The following is a 19728-nucleotide window of genomic DNA, read 5'->3' on the forward strand; positions in this document are numbered from 1 at the left end:
CAGGTGCAGGATCCATTATCACATATAGGATCCGTTCATGCTCCAGGACTATCTTCAATTTTTGGTACCAGCTACCGAAGTTGGGTCCCACCAACTTATCATTGTCCAACAATGATCGGAGTGATAGGAAAGTGGCCATATTTGCACAAAGGAGAACCATAACCTAATTAGTAATTGATTTATTAAACTTAAAGATTTGGACTTTAATCAAAAGGTTTCTCCCACTATTTTATTCAAATTGGTAGCCTCTACCTCTAATTCGAGGAATTACCCTAATTCCTTAGTGGGTACTAGAATTCACTTAGACTGCACACAAGCCCAACTTTGGTTGGCCAACCCATGTACATCTAAGGGTAGGTTCATAACCAATTGTTTCTCTAAACAATTTCTAATAATATTAATTTTGCCCCAGAAACCTAATCAGTAGGCTTTGGCCTCCACTGTAAGGATCGGTTAGGTCCAACCATTAACATGATCATACTTGGTGTATCTAACCAACAAATGATTAAGCCCAACTTTGGTTGGCTCACCTAACCACCATTAGAGAGACACTTCCAAGTCATTATATGATGAGTGATAATTCCATTAGTCAACAAGCACCAGGCCTTTGGGTCTGCAATGATTATTGAGTTAATGGACTCATTATCAAACACCTTAATGGGAGGCTATGACTCAGTTATCTCCATAACTTTATCATTTTAAAGACCTAATAATTTTAGAGGATTTAAATAATATAGAGGATGAGGTCAGATGAACCAGCTTATCATGATCCTCCCACTGGCTTCACCAAGTTAGCTTAAGGGAGACCATTAAAAGGGCTGGTCTAGGAGCACCTAAATCAGTCACACTGATTTACCTAACTGACATGGGTCAGCTCGAGTAGTCAAGTGATCCGATCAAAATATAATTTTATCAAGAGGCCAGGTAAGTTCGATCAGTGGGAGGGTCTGCCAAAGCTTGCCTTAGACACCATCAGAAATGGTCAGGTAAGCGGGCTCCCAATTAAAAACCATCGGTCTGGTTTACCTTAGACACCAACTGGTTTAATTAGTTTCGATTAGATCAACCTAACAGTTCGTGCTAGACCGCTTAGCCAAGAATCAAGTCCATTTGGTTCTCGTTAAAGACATGGACTTGACCAACTATAACTATTATAATTGATCTAGAGAATCCTTGACCTAATCTAAGATAATAATTGATTAGATTTAGTCAATTCTCTAATTAAGTCCATCTTCAATCTAACCATAGGTCTAACCCAATTAATGGACCTAATTCCCACTAACCTATTAACCCAATGTGTTATGGTTTGTGTCTTAGGTTCTTCAATTCACAATCCTAGAATCTAATCAAACAACTTCTTAATTCTTAATTAAGTTTTGGGCTGAGGGTTGGGTTCGGCTTTTCAAAAAATAATTTTCATATTTGTAAAATAATTTTACAATATGATTCTACCAATCATATTGCATGTTTGATTCATAATCAAGATACAAGTGAAATAAATATGAAACTACTTTAGATCGAATCTAAACAGGTTCATGTAATTGAAATAATTTTAACATTAAACAATTTCTTTGCACAAAAATTATTAACAAAGAGATTTTATTTTAGATTTAAACATCTTTTAAATCTAATAAATAATAAATTTAATCTAGATCATATCTAACAAATTTATGATTAAAGATAGATCTACACAAACTAGGACAACCTTTGCACTGTAAGGGGTAAACCTTACAGCAGGATAACCTTGCAGTTCGTGATTGATCTAAAATTTTAATTTTAAATTTAATAATTAGATTATAAATTAGATCTAATCTAAGAAATAATCTAAGTATTTATAAATAATCATGTAATAAAGAACCTAGGCTCTGATACCAATTGTAGGAACCAGATCTAGGGTTTCAGGGTTAGATCTTGAAACATTTTCAAGATCATACAGCGGAAGACTAAAATAAATCAAAATTTATTTTCTAAAATCAGAGAATCTCTAGATCTAAGATCCTATTACATGATTATTATATAGCATTAAATCAAAAATTAAAATATATAAATATAGCATGAACTACATGTTGATCATATCAACACATTTCTATACTACATCTAATGTATGTATTAAACAATAGATCAGATCTATTACCTTGCAAGTTAGACATTCTAACCTCTCTGATCTAGGCTTGAGGATGATGTTGCAAGCCCCACATACATCTGGCCTCTAAGAGTCATCCACACGAGCCCACGAATCTCGATCAGAAGTCCTGCTTCAGAAAATCAGCACAGTATGCTAGTACTGCGCTGATCCTTCTTTGATGGTTGATCAGGTGCTTCCTTCTTCTTGATTTGGACTCTTCCAAAGATGGAAAGTAAAAGGAAGAGTTTCAAATCTAAGACACTCTCAGGAAACTAAAGATGGAGGGAGGAAAGATATGAAAACAAATAACCCTAGAAGAAGACCCTCTTCTTCTTCTCATTTCTCTCTCTAGATACCCTAACTTGTGTCTTTTATATCTCCATGACCAAAAGGTATTTCTATCTAATTTTTGGATATCCAAAAGATCTCTCAAATATCTATCTTCTCCAAAACTTTTATAAAGAAACTCATTTTATACAGAGAGATATGATGGAGTCCTTGTCTAGGTCAAATACCTAGTCAAGGCTTATCCAAACATGGCAAGTTAAGGGGCGCCCAACTCTTGAGCACCTCCTCCATATTTTTGTGTATGGATCATCAAAAAAGGGTGCACAATGTATACCCTAAAATCCATGAAAATTACAAAAAAAATTTGGATAAATTCGGTGCAAAATTGAAAGAGTTTTGGATTTCTAAAACTCTATCTCATAGAATTCAAAATCCAAACTTATTCCTTTTTTATTTGATCCAAACCACCTTCCATGTAAGAAAGAAGAGAGGAAACCTTTAGTGAATGTGGGAGAGACCTGGGAGAGGGATTTTGTCGCACAAAATAAGTGGAGATTGGCATTGAATAAGAGAGAGGGCGTGGGGAAGGCTTATGTGGCGCAAGGTGGAATCCTAGTCTTACTAGGATTCTATCTCATGACTTGTTTTAATTTGGTTTCTCAAACCAAATCAAACCAAAATTAGATCAACCTAATTAAAATAGATCTTAACCCAATTAAAAACCTAATTTAATCAGATTAAATTAGATTTAATTTTCTAATCAAATTAAAAATTAGATTGACCCAAGTCCTAGTTGAACTAGGACTAGTTTTTCCTTGCACTTGGCTTATCCAATAAACTAATTGGACTTGATCCAATCAAGCCCAAACTAAATCTAATTAAATTATATTTAATTAAACTTAATCTCAACCCATTGGCTTAATCAAATTAAGCCAATTAGCAATTGAATTGCTAATCGATCCTCCTGCAATACTTGCACTGGGTTAAATGTCAATCGTATTGATCATTTAACCCTAGAACGATTCTTAATCGTTGATCAACCATCCGATCAGATCATGAACTCTAATGTGTGTGATCTCATAGGTCTGAACCTAAGCCAGTAGCACAGAAATAAATTCCTGTACCAATCGAAGTGGCCATCTAGCAATGATATCCGACGACCGGATAGGTCGAATGTGTAGAATAACATCCTTAGAAACCATGCGGATATAGTTTTCATATAATTCATCCCCTTGACCAAAATGATCATAGGATACCCCAGAGTTCAACTGTCAACTCTGATCAGGTTGTCCACATTGTATTTCAAAATATCAAATCCATCTAATGGATTACCCTGGCCAAGGTTTTGCTAAATTGAAATACAGCGACTCATTCTTCTCCAACTCTTGGAGTGGTCAATCCCATCTCGATCATACTCTGACTTCGCAAGTACTTGACTGTGCCCAGAAGCCTTCCATCCCTAAATTAGAAATTCAGTTAGTCCAGTACCAAAGCACAGTGAGTTGCTTGTAAGTCACTGAGGCGATCTCAAGTCTAAGGGACACTTATACCTATATCTCATCAGAGACATTCATGACAGCAGAATGCTCTGGAGTTGGTCACGTTCAATGATGATGTACCCTTACATCTCACCTGTATGCCATACCAGTGTCTCCACACTCCTTGGTTAAGAGGACAACCAACCCATATGGCCTACAGCGACCTATGCTCGATAGAAGCTGTCGTCCTTATTAACAGCCTATCATTTGGTCATGAACAGTTTTAAGGACTAATCGATAAATCCTCTCTTTATCGAACTTAAATAGTCCTAAGGACTTCATCATAACAACAGAGTTCATTAGAAGATGAAAGCTTATGATGAAGATGCCAAATATATTTTATTTATTAACAAATCAATTACAATACTTGGTTGCTCAACCGTCAACAGCTTGACGATTGGCTTTTTGGGACACATTTCCCAACAGGACAGACCCCACCTAAGTTTCTACCTAGCAGACTTCATCCGGACTCCTACGGGTGCCGGACTTCATCCCTGACTCCGGCTGTAGGAAGACTTCATCCAGACTCCTACGGGAGCCAGACTTCATCCCCGACTCCGAATGCAGGTAGACTTCATCCGGACTCCTACGGGAGCCAGACTTCGACCCCGACTCCGACTGCAGGTAGACTTTATTTGGACTCCTCCGGGAGCCGGACTTCGTCCTCAACTCCGAATGCAGGTAGACTTCGTCCGGACTCCTACAGGAGCCGGACTTCGTCCCCGACTCTGAATGCAGGCAGACTTCATCTGGACTCCTATGGGAGCCGGACTTCATCCCCGACTCCGACTGCAGGAAGACTTCATCCAGACTCCTACGGGAGCCAGACTTCATCCCCGACTCCGAATGCAGGCAGTCTTCATCCGAACTTTTACGGGAGCCGGACTTCGTCCCCAACTCCAACTGCAGGAAGACTTCATCCGGACTCCTACGGGAGCCAGACGTCATCCCCGACCCGACTGCAGGAAGACTTCATCCGGACTCTTATGGGAGTCGGACTTCGTCCTCGACTCCGACTGTAGGTAGACTTCGTCAGGGCTCCTACGGGAGCCGAACTTTCGCCCTGAACTCCTATTGCAGGTAGACCTCACCCTGAACTCCTACAAGAGCCAGACTCCGAGCTCCTACGGCGAGTGGTCCTCACCTGCAGCCTTAACGCCCAAGGCACCCAACAGGATTTGCAACATCCGAGCTCCTCTCAGATGGATAGCTACCTCTCTCCGTCAGGCATCTCAACCGAACTTCGGCCACAGGCCTGGACCCCGTGGCAGGCCACAGTAACAGCCACGACTCTGCTCCACTTCCTACGATGGATTTCGCGTTGCTCCATCACTCCCTGGCAGGCCATAGTAACGGCCACGACTCTGCTCCACTTCCTGCGATAGATTCCACATGGCTCCATCACTCTCTGGCAGGCCATAGTAACGGCCACGACTCTGCTCCACTTCCTGCAACAGATGCAGCGTGGCTCCATCACCCTCTGGCAAGTCACAACAACGGACGCCGCTCCACCCCTCGCAATAGAGCCCACGTGGTAGGTCACGGTGATGGCCACGATTCCACTCTACTACTCTTCATAACAAGCTCCTCCTGGCCCTGAACGGCCCACTGCCAGACGGTTACAAACATTGCTATCAGTCTATTGCACCCTCCACCTATAAAAAAGGGACCCCAGATACATTATTTTTTAAGCTCTCATTTTCTATCTCAAAACTCTACTAAAATTTTCATTCGAGCACTCCATTCTTGTTGAGGTAGAGAACTGACTTGAGCATCGGAGGGTCTTGCCGGAGCACCCCCAACTTCGGTTTAGACTTTCTTTGCAGGTCCCGACGGCGACCGCGACTCCCTCGACTCTAGCTTCTTCGATGCGGGTGGATTTTTGCACCAACAAGATTGGTGCTAGAGGAAGGGCGTGTGTCTTCATGGTACCCTTGTTCTTAAAGAAGTGCTCAACGGGACCGTCTTCGATCATCTTTTCCGACGTCCTCTCCTCCTTCCCCCACTAGATCTTCGCCCGATGCCTCCCTGCAAAGCATCCACACGGCGATCCACAGCCTCCGCGGCCAGATCTTAGGCTCCGGCCTCACCTCCAATTTTCCAACCTCCCCCTCCACCTCCGGCAACGGCGGTTGGCGTGGAACAATTCGACCTACTATTCCAGCAGATCAGAGGCCTCGCTGAAGCGGTGCAGGCCATGCAGTAGCAGCAACAGCCGCAGACGTCAGTGCGACTGGAGAGAATGTTGTCGAAACTCCAAAATCTGATGGTAGGGTGGGCCACTTGGGCCAGTCACCCCGTCTTTCCCGAAAAGATGAATCCGAGGGTGGAGAGCCCTCAGTCGGATCACGATTCTACTCTTGGAAGATCTCTACCTCCATTCTGCCAGAAGACCCTCGAGACCCACAGTCGAGAGGATTTCCTGGATCAAAGGCTCCGGGAGATGAACCGATGGATTTAGGAACTCCGCCACACACCCCCTGCTTATGGTGAGGACATTTGTACTGACCCTCCCTTTTCTCAAATAATCATGCAGGAACCGATCCCGCCAAACTTCAAGCTCCCTCAATTTGAAAGCTACGACAGGATTTCAGACCCAGTTGACCACCTGGAGGCCTTCCGGACAATGATGCTGCTTCATGGCACGCCCGACGCCATCCTATGCCGAGCTTTTCCATCCACCTTGAAGGGAGCGGCGAGAAACTGATACTCGGCACTGAAGTCGGGTACCATCTTTTCCTTTGATCAGATGAGCCACCAGTTTGTGGCTCATTTTGTTAGCAGCCGGCATCCCCAGAAGGGTTCGGAGTCCCTCATCAACATCAAGCAGAGGGAGGGGGAGTCCATCCGGGCTTACGTCAACCGTTTCAATGTCGCTGTGTTGGAGGTCCGAAACTTGGACCAATCGATCACGATGGCCGCTCTGAAAGGTGGCCTTCAGAAGAACGACCTTTTATTCTCCCTAAAAAAGAAGTACCCCAGGAATTTTGCTGATCTGTTGGCTCGGGCCGAAGGGTACGCTCGAGCAGAAGAAGCCTTCAAAATGAAGGATGAGGAGACTGCGAGAGAACGGCAGGCGGGAGACTCGAGTAGGCCCGCAATCGAGAAAGGGCCGAGAGAAGCTCGACCATGTTCTCGAACTCCTCCCGGGCACAAGCACACCCAGACTCCTCCCCAAGCATGCAGGCAGAGAAGTTCGGAGCGTCGGATTCGGCGGGGCTCTCCCCCAGGAAGATTCCACTGCTATGCCCCCTCAACGCATCGAAAACCCAGGTGCTGATGGAAGTCAGAGAGCAGCTCCCAAGGCCGAAAGGATGCGCACGCACCTCGAAAAGTGCAATCCTAATAAGTTCTGCCTCTACCATCATGACCATGACCACGACATGGAGGAATGCATTCAGCTTCGAGACGAGATCGAGAAGCTCATCCGACGAGGTCGGCTCGACAGGTTCATTCGATGCCGGCCTGAGGGTAGAGAGGATCGACCAAGGGCCCTGCCGCAGCCTGAGCCGCCGAGGAGAGAAGAGCAGCCCGAAGATCAGCCTCCAATTGGGATCATCAACTCCATCTCTGGAGGACCTTGACAGGAAGCAAACCTTCTACAGTCCTGGGATTTGAAAAACTTGTAAATGTATTACGAACGATCCCGCTTTAAATCAAGATTCCTTTCAGGTCTGCATATCTTTCTCTTTTTAGCATGGACTTGTAACGACAGGGGATGACCCCTTCGGACAACGAAAACAAATCCTAATGTGGGCAAAGTTGAAAGTCCAATTATTTATAGACCAGATGGGAGGAGAGGCCATACAGCGCCCATATGCGCCCCCACAGCCATGTTAGGGATAGGAGGAGAACCTCGCCTTAACATGAGCAAGGTCGAAGGCCTGGTTATTTGTAGACCGGATGGGGGGAGAGGCCATACAGCACCCATATGCGCCCCCACAGCCATGTTAGGGATAGGAGGAGAATCTCGCCCTAACATGAGCAAGGTCGAAGGCCCGATTATTTGTAGACCAGATGGGGGGAGAGGCCATACAGCGCCCATATGCGTCCCTACAGCCATGTTAGAGACTGGAGGAGAACCTCGTCCTAACATGAGCAAGGTCGAAGGCCCGATTATTTATAGACCGGATGGGGGAGAGGCCATACAGCGCCCATATGCGCCCCCACAGCCCTGTTAGGGATAGGAGGAGAACCTCGCCCTAACATAAGTAAGGTCGAAGGCCCGATTATTTATAGACCGGATAGAGGGAGAGGCCATACAGCGCCCATATGCGCCTTCGCAGCCCTGTTAGGGACAGGAGGAGAACCTCGCCCTAACATGAGCAAGGTCGAAGGCCCAATTATTTGTAGACCGGATGGGGGGAGAGGCCATACAGTGCCCATATGTGCCCCTGTAGCCCCGTTAGGAACAGAAGGAGAACCTCATCCTAACCTGAGCTGAAACTGGTCACATCAGAAGAACCTCATCCTGACACCAATTAAGGTCTGGTCGTTCGAAACTGGATAAAAAAAAGAAACCTTCCGAGCGACCCCTCCGTGCTCCCGTGACCCCACTAAGAGCAAGGGGAAAACCTTCACTCGAGAAAAGAAAACAAGGGAAGGAGTTAAAAAGGAAAGCGAGGAACTACATCAGCGATAAATAGAAAATGAATTACATTAAAAATGCAGGGGACCTCATCTCAGTGAGGATGGGGGTTCTCATAAAAAATCCTCAGTCTCCAAAAGAGCTCTCAACGCAGGCCAAGGATAAGATGGCTTCCTCAGGATGATGAGAAGCTTAGATCTTCGAGCTCGAACTTTGAAAGGAGGCGTCAAACTCGAGTGGTCCCGGACAAATCAGCGGTCATAAACAGAAGGATGGGTCAATGCGATGGTGATCAGGTACCTCCAGACGACATCGATATCGGACAAGACAAAAGTCGGAGGAAGCTCGGCAAATGATAATTCAACACGTGAGTAAAAGAGGTAACGAAATATTTTCTTTTCATGTCATTAATTAAGTATACATTACAGAGCCCTTGAGGCTGAAGAAGAAAGATGACAAGAAAAGCAAGCCGATGCGGCAACGACCAAGAACCTCCAGACGACATCGGCATCAAAAAAAAAAAAAAAAGAGAAACAACAATGCCAACAAACTAACAAGCGGCAAAAGAAGACACATAGAAGGATGAAAGATAAAAAGAGCCCTAAGGGGGCCCGACCTCCTCCGACTTTGAACTTTCAGCTTCGACCCTTATCAGGGAGTGCCTTAAGCTCTCGACTTCTTCTTCCAATTCCTTCTCTCTCATTAGCATCTCCATATATCTCCGATGAAGTCGCTGGCTTTCGTTCTCTGCCTCTCGATGCCTTTTTCTCAGGACCTCGGATTTCGCCTCTGCGTCTTTGACTACCTGCTGCTCGTATACCAACTGGATCTTCAATTGCTACAGTTCAGCCTTCCGCTCTCCAAGGGTGATAGATAGCTCTTCTACGGTTCTTCTCAGGGATTGGAGTTCGTCGGGATCCCGAACAGGAGCAAACTGAGCTCCTTCAGCTAGCTGCCTTTGAAGGCGGGCAACCTCATCGGTCGCCATCCTGAGATTCCCCCTATAGTCATCCACTTGCTTGCACCAGTCGGCACAGTATGCGTTATAGCTCGCCTCGGCATCCGAAGCTGTTGCTGAAGGTCGGAGAACTTCTTCGACCATTCCCGATCGCAGTCGGCCCGAGTCGAAAGTCGGGACGAGCTTCCCTCTAACTGGCTAATCCTCTCCTGTGCAGCCGACAGCTCCACTCTGAGAGAGCTGATCTTGGCAGCTTGGGCCCAAGATCGGTCACTGACATGCTTCTTATGTTCCTCGAGCTCCTTCTCGAAGTTTGCTTTCCTCCAGCTGTACTCCATGATCCCCTTCACGTGGAGGTTTCGAAAGTGGGTGGCCTCTGCGGTGGCCTCAGAGTGACTCTCCCTCAATTTGCGAAGTTCGCCATCCATCTCCTTCGACCTTTTTGTTAAACGATGAACTTTGTTCTTCAGATGTTGGATCATGGACTTCAGTAGAATTTCCTGTGGCAAGGGAAGCGCTTCAGCAGGACACTTCCATCGGGAGACAAAAGCGTCAAGGCGTGTCTCATTGCGGAGAGGAAAAAAAAGAGGAGGGGGGAAGAGTGGAGAAGCCCTCCATAAGGAGAAACCCAATTTTATTGATTGAATATTTCTTAAAGACAAAAGGGAAAAGAAAAATTGTAATAGAAGAAAAATACAAAGTCAGAGGTTTCAGACCTCTGAAATAGGAGTTGGGGAGCTCGGTGTTCTCGGAAGCGGGGCTGCGGTGGCAGTGGCAGTGGGAGAGGGCCTGGCTTCATCTTCAGACGCCTCATCCAAGAAGCTGAGGTCGAGCTCAAAAAATATTTTGACCACCTTCTCTTGACAGAGCTCGAATCCTTTGATGAATGCTTCTTGGCCGAACTTGACGTTCAGGTCTTTCATCTCCGCAGAGGCCTTAAACTCCTCCACTGCTAGGACCCTGGCCTTTGAGATCAGAACCAAAATCTGCTCCGTCAAATTTATGACCTCGGCCTCCGCCTTCTTCACCGTCTCCTCCGAGGCCTGCTTTTCTTTCTCAAGGGCCTCTTGGAGGTTGACTACCTTGGCAGTCTTTTCTTTGAGGCGAGCGACTTCGGCCCGATGACTCTCCTCTGCTTGGATGGCATCCTTCCTCCCCCAGTTCGTCGCCTCGATGTTGGCAAGGAGCTGGTGCCCGATCTGCAAGGGTGGCTAGGAGGTCAGAACGAAGGTTGAGAAGCTAATTAAATGAAGGTGCGAAGGGAAGAAAGAAAGTGAATCTATTTACCTCGAGAAAGGACCCTAGAGAGTCCCAAACCCGCAGTTCAGGATCAGCGCAAACGATCCTCTGGACGACTTCGGGCAGGACGCAGCCATCGACCAGTCGCTTTATCAGGTCCCTGTCATTAAAAGGATTCTCCTCCGGCTCTTCTTCAGAATCGTGGGACTCTTCGATGGCGGCCCGGCGGCTGCTCACCCTAGGGCCACCGACTTCCTTCTCCTCCCCCTCTCAACCCCTGGTGCCTCCTCGAAGCGGGCCCCCGAAACGGGAACCTCAGTGGGGGAACTCCGTGAAGAGGCCCGGGGAGCCGGGGGTTCGGCGTCTAAAGGAACGTCGACCACGAGGGCCGCTTGGGCAGGCGTTGCCGAACTCGTCTCCTCCATTCTGGCCTTCTTTGTCGATCCGAAGGCCGCGGTACCTTTTCTTTTGTGAGCCTTGAGGCCCCTGGTGAGCATCCGTGCTGCTTCGGCATCCATTCCTAAAAAAAAAAAAGAAAGAAAAGGGAAGAGAGAGAAAAAGAGATTAGTAATGGAGTGAAAAAGGAAGAAGTAACTGCAAAAAAAAAAAAAAAAAAAGAGAGAGAAGAAGAGCAGGAGAAAAGAAGAGGAAAGGAAAGATGGGATACTCGCAGGATCCAGGGGGCTTAAGCTGATGTTGAACAAAAACTGCTCCTTCAGAAGGTTGGGAAGGGAAGGAGTCGAATAACTAAGAAGCTTCCGGACGGCTTGAAGGTCGTCCTCCCCCAGGCTGGGGGCCCGACGGACAGAGTCCCTCAAGGAGCCCCAAGGGGGCAGTCCTAGCTTCAAGGTCGGGCACTGGACGTAGAGGTACTTCCCCTTCCAATTATGGAATGAAGAGGGAGCATCCTTTAGTAACCCCTTCTTGCTGAACTGGGAGGAGAAGTACCACCAGTCTTTTGCCGAGGGATGGTGCTTGAAGGTGTAAAAATACCTAAACAAAGAAAGAGATGGCTGAACTTCAACTACGTGGCAAAGGGAGAGGAACCCTATCAGAAACTTAAAGGAATTCAGTGCGACTGAAGCCAATGAAATATCTAAAAAATAGAAAAGAGCGACGATGAAGGGTGGAAGCGGAAGATGGACCTCGGCATGGAAGGCCTCCTGGTACAGGCAGAAACGGCCAGGTGGGGGAGTGCTAGCCCGGTCGGCAGGATTAGGAAGCTCCAGATCGTACTCTGGAGGAACTCCATACTGAACCCTTATCAATAAAAGTTCATCCGGAGTCAGAGAACAAGGAATGGCGCCCGACGCAAAAATCGGACGAGGCCCAGCCCTAGATGAGGGTTCGTCTACAGTATGAGGGTTCTGGGGGGCTGAGGTAGACGAACTCCTGGAACCACTAGAGGTGGAAGTGCCAGAAGACATTTCAAAAAAGGATTCTAAAAATCTCAGAGAAATCAGCCGAAATAAGAGGCGAAAGGTTCGCGGGGGACCAAACCAGGAGAATGCGGCAGAAGAAAAATGGAGGAGAAAGGGCACCTAGGTGGCAAGAAGAGAAACGAAAGTTTCGGGACTAACCTAAGTCACTCCGAAGGATGCAGAGGTGCGAGAACAGGGATGACTCAAAGAACGCTTAGGGCCAAGGTAGACGCCAAAGAGGGTCAGAGCTCTCGGAGAGAAGGCAGACACCGACAGAACCCTCAGGTGGAATGAGACTCCTGAAGGCGGAAAGACGGGTTTAAATAGCCCCTGGGATCCGGCGCTATAATGATCGCGGATCTCTCCAGGCCGACCCACGCTCGCCACGTGTCCCACTCGCCACAGCAGGCGGCTAAAAGCGGCTGACAGCTGACAGAGCCATTACTGTGCCGTACCTGGGCCAACGCTCCAGCGGGAATTCTGAAAGGTCCCTTCGGATCGCCCCAATTTGAAAAGACTCTAGCACGGGTGCATTAAATGCCAGAATATCTGAGGGCGATCGTGCACAGAATTCAAGGGGACAACTTCGGCTATGAAAATTTCTCTGTACTTTCTTCATTCGAAACTTGAACTCGAAAGTAGGGAGACTGGTGTTGGGTATAAAATACCCCCTCAGTCGAAGTTCATGTCAGGAGTGACCCTCCAGGGGTTCTACCGACGTCCGACTTTTGGCGACATCTTTCCGAAACTCTCCGACGGTCGAGCCTCCGCAACATTCCCAAGTTCTGCACGACGGGCGGACCCCACCCAAGTTTCTACCTAGCAGACTTCATCCGGACTCCTACGGGAGCCGGACTTCATCCCTGACTCCAGTTGCAGGAAGACTTCATCCAGACTCCTACGGGAGCCGGACTTCATCCCCGACTCCGAATGTAGGTAGACTTCGTCCGGACTCCTACGAGAGTCGGACTTCGACCCCGACTCTGACTGTAGGTAGACTTCATCCGGACTCCTCCGGGAGCCGGACTTCATCTCCGACTCCGAATGCAGGCCGACTTCGTCCGAACTCCTACGGGAGCCAGACTTCGTCCCCGACTCAGAATGCAGGCAGACTTCATCCGGACTCCTACGGGAGCCAGACTTCATCCCCGACTCCGGCTGCAGGAAGACTTCATCCGGACTCCTACGGGAGCCGGACTTCGTCCCCAACTCCGAATGCAGGCAGACTTCATCCGGACTCCTACGGGAGTCGGACTTCGTCCCCGACTCCAACTGTAGGAAGACTTCATCCGGACTCCTATGGGAGTCGGACGTCGTCCCCGACCCGACTGCAGGAAGACTTTATCCAGACTCCTACGGGAGCTAGACTTCGTCCTCGACTCTGACTGTAGGTAGACTTCGTCCGGGCTCCTACGAGAGCCGGACTTCCACCCTGAACTCCTGTTGCAGGTAGACCTCACCCCGAACTCCTACAAGAGCCAGACTCCGAGCTCCTACGGTGAGTGGTCCTCACCTACAGCCTTAACGCCCAAGGCACCCAACAGGATTTGCAACATCCGAGCTCCTTTCAGATGCATAGCTACCTCTCTCCGTCAGGCATCTCAACCGAACTTCGATCGACAGGCTTGGACCCCCTGGCAAGCCACAGTAATGGCCATGACTCTGCTCCACTTCCTGCGATGGATTCCATGCGGCTCCATCACTCCCTGGCAGGCCATAGTAACGGCCATGACTCTGCTCCACTTCCTGCGACGGATGCGGTGCGGCTCCATCACCCTCTGATAAGTCACGACAACGGACGCCGCTCCAACCCCGCAACAGACCCCACATGGCAGGTCATGATGACGGCCACGATTCCACTCTACTACTCTTCATAACAAGCTCCTCCTGGCCCTGAACGACCCACTGCCAGACGGTTACAAACATCGCTATCAGTCTATTGCACCCTCTGCCTATAAAAAGGGGACCCTAGATACGTTATTCTTTAAGCTCTCATTTTCTATCTCAAAACTCTGCTAAAATTTTCGTTCGAGCACTCCATTCTTGTTGAGACAGAGAACTGACTTGAGCGTCGGAGGGTCTTGCCGGAGCACCCCCAACTCCGGTTTAGACTTTCTTTGCAGGTCCCAGCGGCAACCGCGACTCCCTCGACTCCAGCTTCTCCAACGCGGACGGATTTTTGCATCAACATATATATATATATATATATATATATATATATATATATATATATATATATATATATATATATGTATACATATATATATATGTATACAAACATATATATATATACATACATATATATATATATATATATATACACACACATATATATATACATACATATATATATACATACATACATATATATATATATATATATATATATATAAATATATGTATGTATACATATATATATGTATGTATACATATATATATGTATGTATACATATATATATATATATTGTTGGGTATAAAATACCCTCGGTCGAAGTTCTTGGCGAGATCGGCCCTCGCAAGTCTCTTCCGACTTTCGACTACTGTTGGTGAACTCCCGTCGCTCTGCCCGGACTCCTATGGGAGCTGGGCTCTGTCACCAACTTCGACTGCTGGTAAGCTCCGTCCGTACCCCTACGGGAGCCAGACTTCGCACCTGACTTCTACTGCAAGGAAGACTCCACCCGGACTCCTACGGGAGCCGGGCTCCGTCACCAACTTTGACTGCTGGTAAGCTCCATCCGTACTCCTACGGGAGCCGTGCTCCGTCCATAACTTCTACTGCAAGGAAGACTCCGCCCGGACTCCTACGGGAGTCGGGCTCCGTCCACAACTTCTACTGCAAGGAAGATTTCGCCCGGACTCCTACGGGAGCCGGGCTCGATCCATAACTTCTACTGCAAGGAAGACTCCACCCGAACTCCTACGGGAGTCGGGCTCCGTCCATAACTTCTACTGCAAGGAAGACTCCGTCCCGACTCCTACGGGAGCCGGGCTCTGTCCACAACTTCTACTGCAAGGAAGACTCCGCCCGGACTCCTACGGGAGCCGGGCTCCGTCCACAACTTCTACTGCAAGGAAGACTCCGCCCGGACTCCTACGGGAGTCGGGCTCCGTCACCAACTTCGACTGCTGGTAAGCTCCGTCTATACTCCTACGGGAGCCGAGCTCCGTCCACAACTTCTACTGCAAGGAAGACTCCGCCCGGACTCCTACGGGAGCCGAGCTCCGTCCACAACTTTTACTGCAAGGAAGACTCCGCCCGGACTCCTACGGGAGCCGGGCTCCATCCATAACTTCTACTGCAAGGAAGACTTCGCCCGGACTCCTACGGGAGCTGGGCTCCATCACCAACATTGACTGCTGGTAAGCTCCGTCCGTACTCCTACGGGAGTCGGACTTCGCACCCAACTTCTACTGCAAGGAAGACTCCGCCCGGACTCCTACGGGAGATGGGCTCCGTCACCAACTTCAACTGCTGGTAAGCCTTGTCCGGACTCCTACGGGAGTCGAACTTCGCCTTTGATTTCAATCGTAGGAAGACTCTGCCCAGACTCCTACGGGAGTCCGGCTCCGTCCATAACTTCTACTGCAAGGAGGACCCCGCCCGGACTCCTACGGGAGCCGGGCTCCATCACCAACTTCAACTGCTGGTAAGCCTTGTCCGGACTCCTACGGGAGCCGAACTTCGCCTTTGATTTCAATCGCAGGAAGACTCCGCCCGGACTCCAACGAGAGCCGGACTCTGCCTACGACCCCAACTGCAAGTAGACTGCGTCCGGACTTCTACGAAAGTCAGACTCCATCTTCTATTCCGACTGCGGGAAGACCTCGCCCAAACTCCTATGGGTACCGGACCTTGCTACTGACTCCAACCGAACTTCGGTCGACAAGTTGGACTCCCTGACAGGCCGTATTAACGGCCACGATTCTGCTCCACTCCCTGCGGCAGACCCTGTGTAGCTCCATTACTCCCTGACCGGCCGTATTAACGGCCACGATTCTGCTCCACTCCCTACGGTGGACCCTGCGTAGCTCCATTACTCCCTGACAGGCCGTATTAACGACCATGATTCTGCTCCACTCCCTGTGGTGGATTCTGTGTGATTCCACCACTCCCTGACGAGTCACGACAGCGGACGCCGCTCCACTCCCCGTAACTGGTTTCATGTGGTGAGCCACGACGATAGCCACGATCCCGCTCCACTACCCTCCGCAATAAATTCCTCCTGACTCTGGGCGGCCCACGACCAGACGGTTACAGGCGTCACTATCAATTTGTTGCCCCCTCCATCTATAAAAGGGGAACCCAGATACGTTATTCTATAAGCTCTCATTTTTACCTAGAAACTCTGCTAAAATTTTCGTTCGAGCACTCCATTCTTGTTGAGGCAGAGAACTGACTTGAGCATTAGAGGGTCTTGCCGGAGCAACCCCACCTCCGGTTGAGACTTCTTTTGTAGGTCCCGACGGCGATCGTGGCTCCCTCGACTCCAGCTTCTCCGGTGCGAGCGAATTTTTGCACCAATAGGATTGGCGCTAGAGGAAGGGCCTGTGTCTTCGCAGTATCCTTGTTCTTAAAGGAGTGCTCAACAGGGCCGCCTCTGGTCATCTTCTCCGACACCCGCTCCTCCTTTCCCCCACTGGGTCCTCGCCCGATGTCTTCCCGCGAAGCATCCGCACAGCTACCCATGGTCTCCGCAGCCATATCTCGGGCCCGGATCCTGCCTCTGGTTTCTCGGGCCCTGCATCCTCCGGCAATGGTCGCCGGCATGGAGTGGCCGGACAATCGACCTCCGATGGATTTCGCCAACACCGTCTCAGGAGGATCCCGGCAGGAAGCAACCAACGTATCGCCCGTACCCCCCAAGCGGCAAAAGACTGAAGAGTCCATAATCTTCACTGAAGAAGACACCCAGGGAGTCCAATTCCCTCATAACGATGTAGTCGTAGTTTTCATGAATATAGCAAATTACGACGTCCATCGCATTCTCATCGACAATGGAAGCTCGGCCGACATCTTGTTCTATGACGTCTTTTCAAGAATATCCATCCTTGACGGCCATTTGAGACCGATTAGCTCCCCTCTGGTAGGGTTTACCGACGATGCTATTTCGACTGAAGGAATGATAACTTCGACTGTGGTCGCAGGTCGATATCCAAGGCAATCCAGGGCTCTGGTGAATTTCTTGGTGGTGAAGGCACCGTCAGCCTACAATGCAATCCTCGGCCGACCTGGCCTCAATGCTCTCCGAGCCGTCGTGTCAACCTACCATTTGAAGTTGAAATTCCCCACCAGCCAGGGGATCGGGGAGGTCTGGGGAGACCAAGCCCTGGTCAGGCACTGCTACAGCATAGCCTTGCAAGGAAGCGACCAATCTGACCCCTGTCCCGTTGATGGATTGGATGCGCGCGATGACCTCACCGAAGAGAGGGGCGCCCCAATTGAAGATCTGGTACCAATCACTTTGAATGACGGGAACGCGGAGCATGTAGCGATGATCGGCTCTAATCTGGAGGAGGAGGTGCGGACGCGTCTCATTGATTTTCTACGAAGGAATGCAGACATTTTCGCTTGGGTTCCAGCAGACATGCCAGGGATTGACACGAAAGTCATGGAGCATCGCCTGGCCGTCGATCCAAAGCATCGACCGATGAAAGAAAAAATTCGAGGTCATGCACCAGAGAGGCAGAAGGCGATAGCCGAAGAAGTGGATAAGCTCCTTAAAGCCGGATTCATTAAGAAAGTCAATTATCCTGATTGGATTTCCAACGTTGTCCTAGTCAAAAAAGCAAACGGCAAGTGGAGGATGTGCATAGACTTCAAAAAGCTGAATAAAGCCTGTCCAAAGGACAGCTACCCCCTTCCCAGAATCGATCAACTGGTGGACACGACCTCGGGCCATGAGCTCCTCACCTTCATGGATGCATTCTCCAGCTATAATCAAATCAGAATGGCACCGGAAGATGAAGAAAAGACTGCTTTCATCAGTAATCGTGGCCTTTACTGTTACAGGGTCATGCCTTTCGGCCTCAAAAATGCAGATGCAACCTACCAACGGTTGGTGAACAAAATCTTTAAGGAGCAGATCGGCCGTAACATGGAGGTCTACGTAGACGATATGCTCGTAAAAAGCAAATCTTCCAGAGATCACGTCACCGACCTCGAGGAGACCTTCGACGCTCTCCGAAAATATAGGATGAAGCTGAACCCAACTAAATGTGCTTTTGGGGTAACCTCGAGAAAGTTCCTGGGCTTCATGGTGTCGGAGCGCAGGATCGAGGCCAATCCAGAGAAAATTCATGCCATCCAGGAGATGGCCACCCTAAAGACGATAAAAGAGGTTCAGTGCCTCACGGGAGGATAGCGGCCTTGAATCGCTTCGTCGCAAGGTCGGTCGAACGGTGCTTACCCTTCTTTCAAACCCTCAAGCAGCCCAAAAACTTCTGTTGGACCTCTGAGTGCCAACAGGCATTCGAGGAACTAAGAAACTACCTTTGCTCACCCCCACTGTTGGCAAAGCCAGAGCCTGGGGAGGAACTATTTTTATACCTGGCAGTCTCTCCCATGGCTCTCACTGCCGTCCTTGTCAAAGAAGAAGCGAAAGTCCAACGGCCAATCTACTACGTCAGCCATGCTTTGAGGGACGCCGAGACCAGGTACACCAAATTAGAAAAACTGACTTATGCCTTGTTGATTGCAGCCCGGAGGCTCCGGCCCTACTTTCAAGGGCACACCATGACGCTGCTCATTGATCAACCGATCAAAGCAATTTTGCACCGGGCGGATGCCTCTGGGAGGATGGCAAAGTGGGCGATCGAGCTCACAGAATTCGATATCAACTTTCGACCCAGGCCAGTAGTGAAGGCCCAAATACTAGCAGATTTCATAGTGGAGTGTACTATCTCGGAGGAGGCTGAACCTGAACAACGCGAAATTGATGACCTGAAGTCCCGACCGAACTCCCCCAAAGAAGAAGCGGATCCCTCTGATCGCTTTTGGGCCCTCTATGTGGACGGATCTTCCAACATGTCAGGCGCGGGTGCAGGCCTAATCTTGTTCAGTTTGGAGGGAATCATCACGGAGTACGCTCTGCGTTTTGAGTTCCCCGCAACAAACAATGGAGCGGAATATAAAGCTCTGATTACAGGACTAAGGGTCGCCAAAGAGCTGGGAATAGACCAGCTCCGGGTCCACAGCGACTCTCAACTGTAGTGGGACAAGTCAGTGGAAGTTACGAAGTGCGGGAGGACAGTATGGCCAAATACCTTGAAAGGGTAAAGGAGCTCGTCCCCGCCTTTAGCAGCTTCAACATCAGACATATCCCAAGGTTGGAAAATACCAGGGCTGACCTTCTCTCCAAGCTGGCAACGCTAGCTCCGGCCGAACTGCCCAGGGGCGTTCTCTTTGAAGTTCTAAAGCGCCCAAGTATGGAAGAGTCGCGGTCCGTGATGGAAATTGACCACGAGCCCAGCTGGGTCGACCCCCTGATGATCTATCTCAGAGATGGAGTTCTCCCCCAAGATGCGAAAGAAGCTCGGAAGCTCCGAAACCAAGCCTCCCGGTACATCCT

This window comes from Elaeis guineensis, chromosome 5 (genome assembly GCF_000442705.2).
Source record: "Elaeis guineensis isolate ETL-2024a chromosome 5, EG11, whole genome shotgun sequence".
NCBI lineage: Eukaryota > Viridiplantae > Streptophyta > Magnoliopsida > Arecales > Arecaceae > Elaeis > Elaeis guineensis.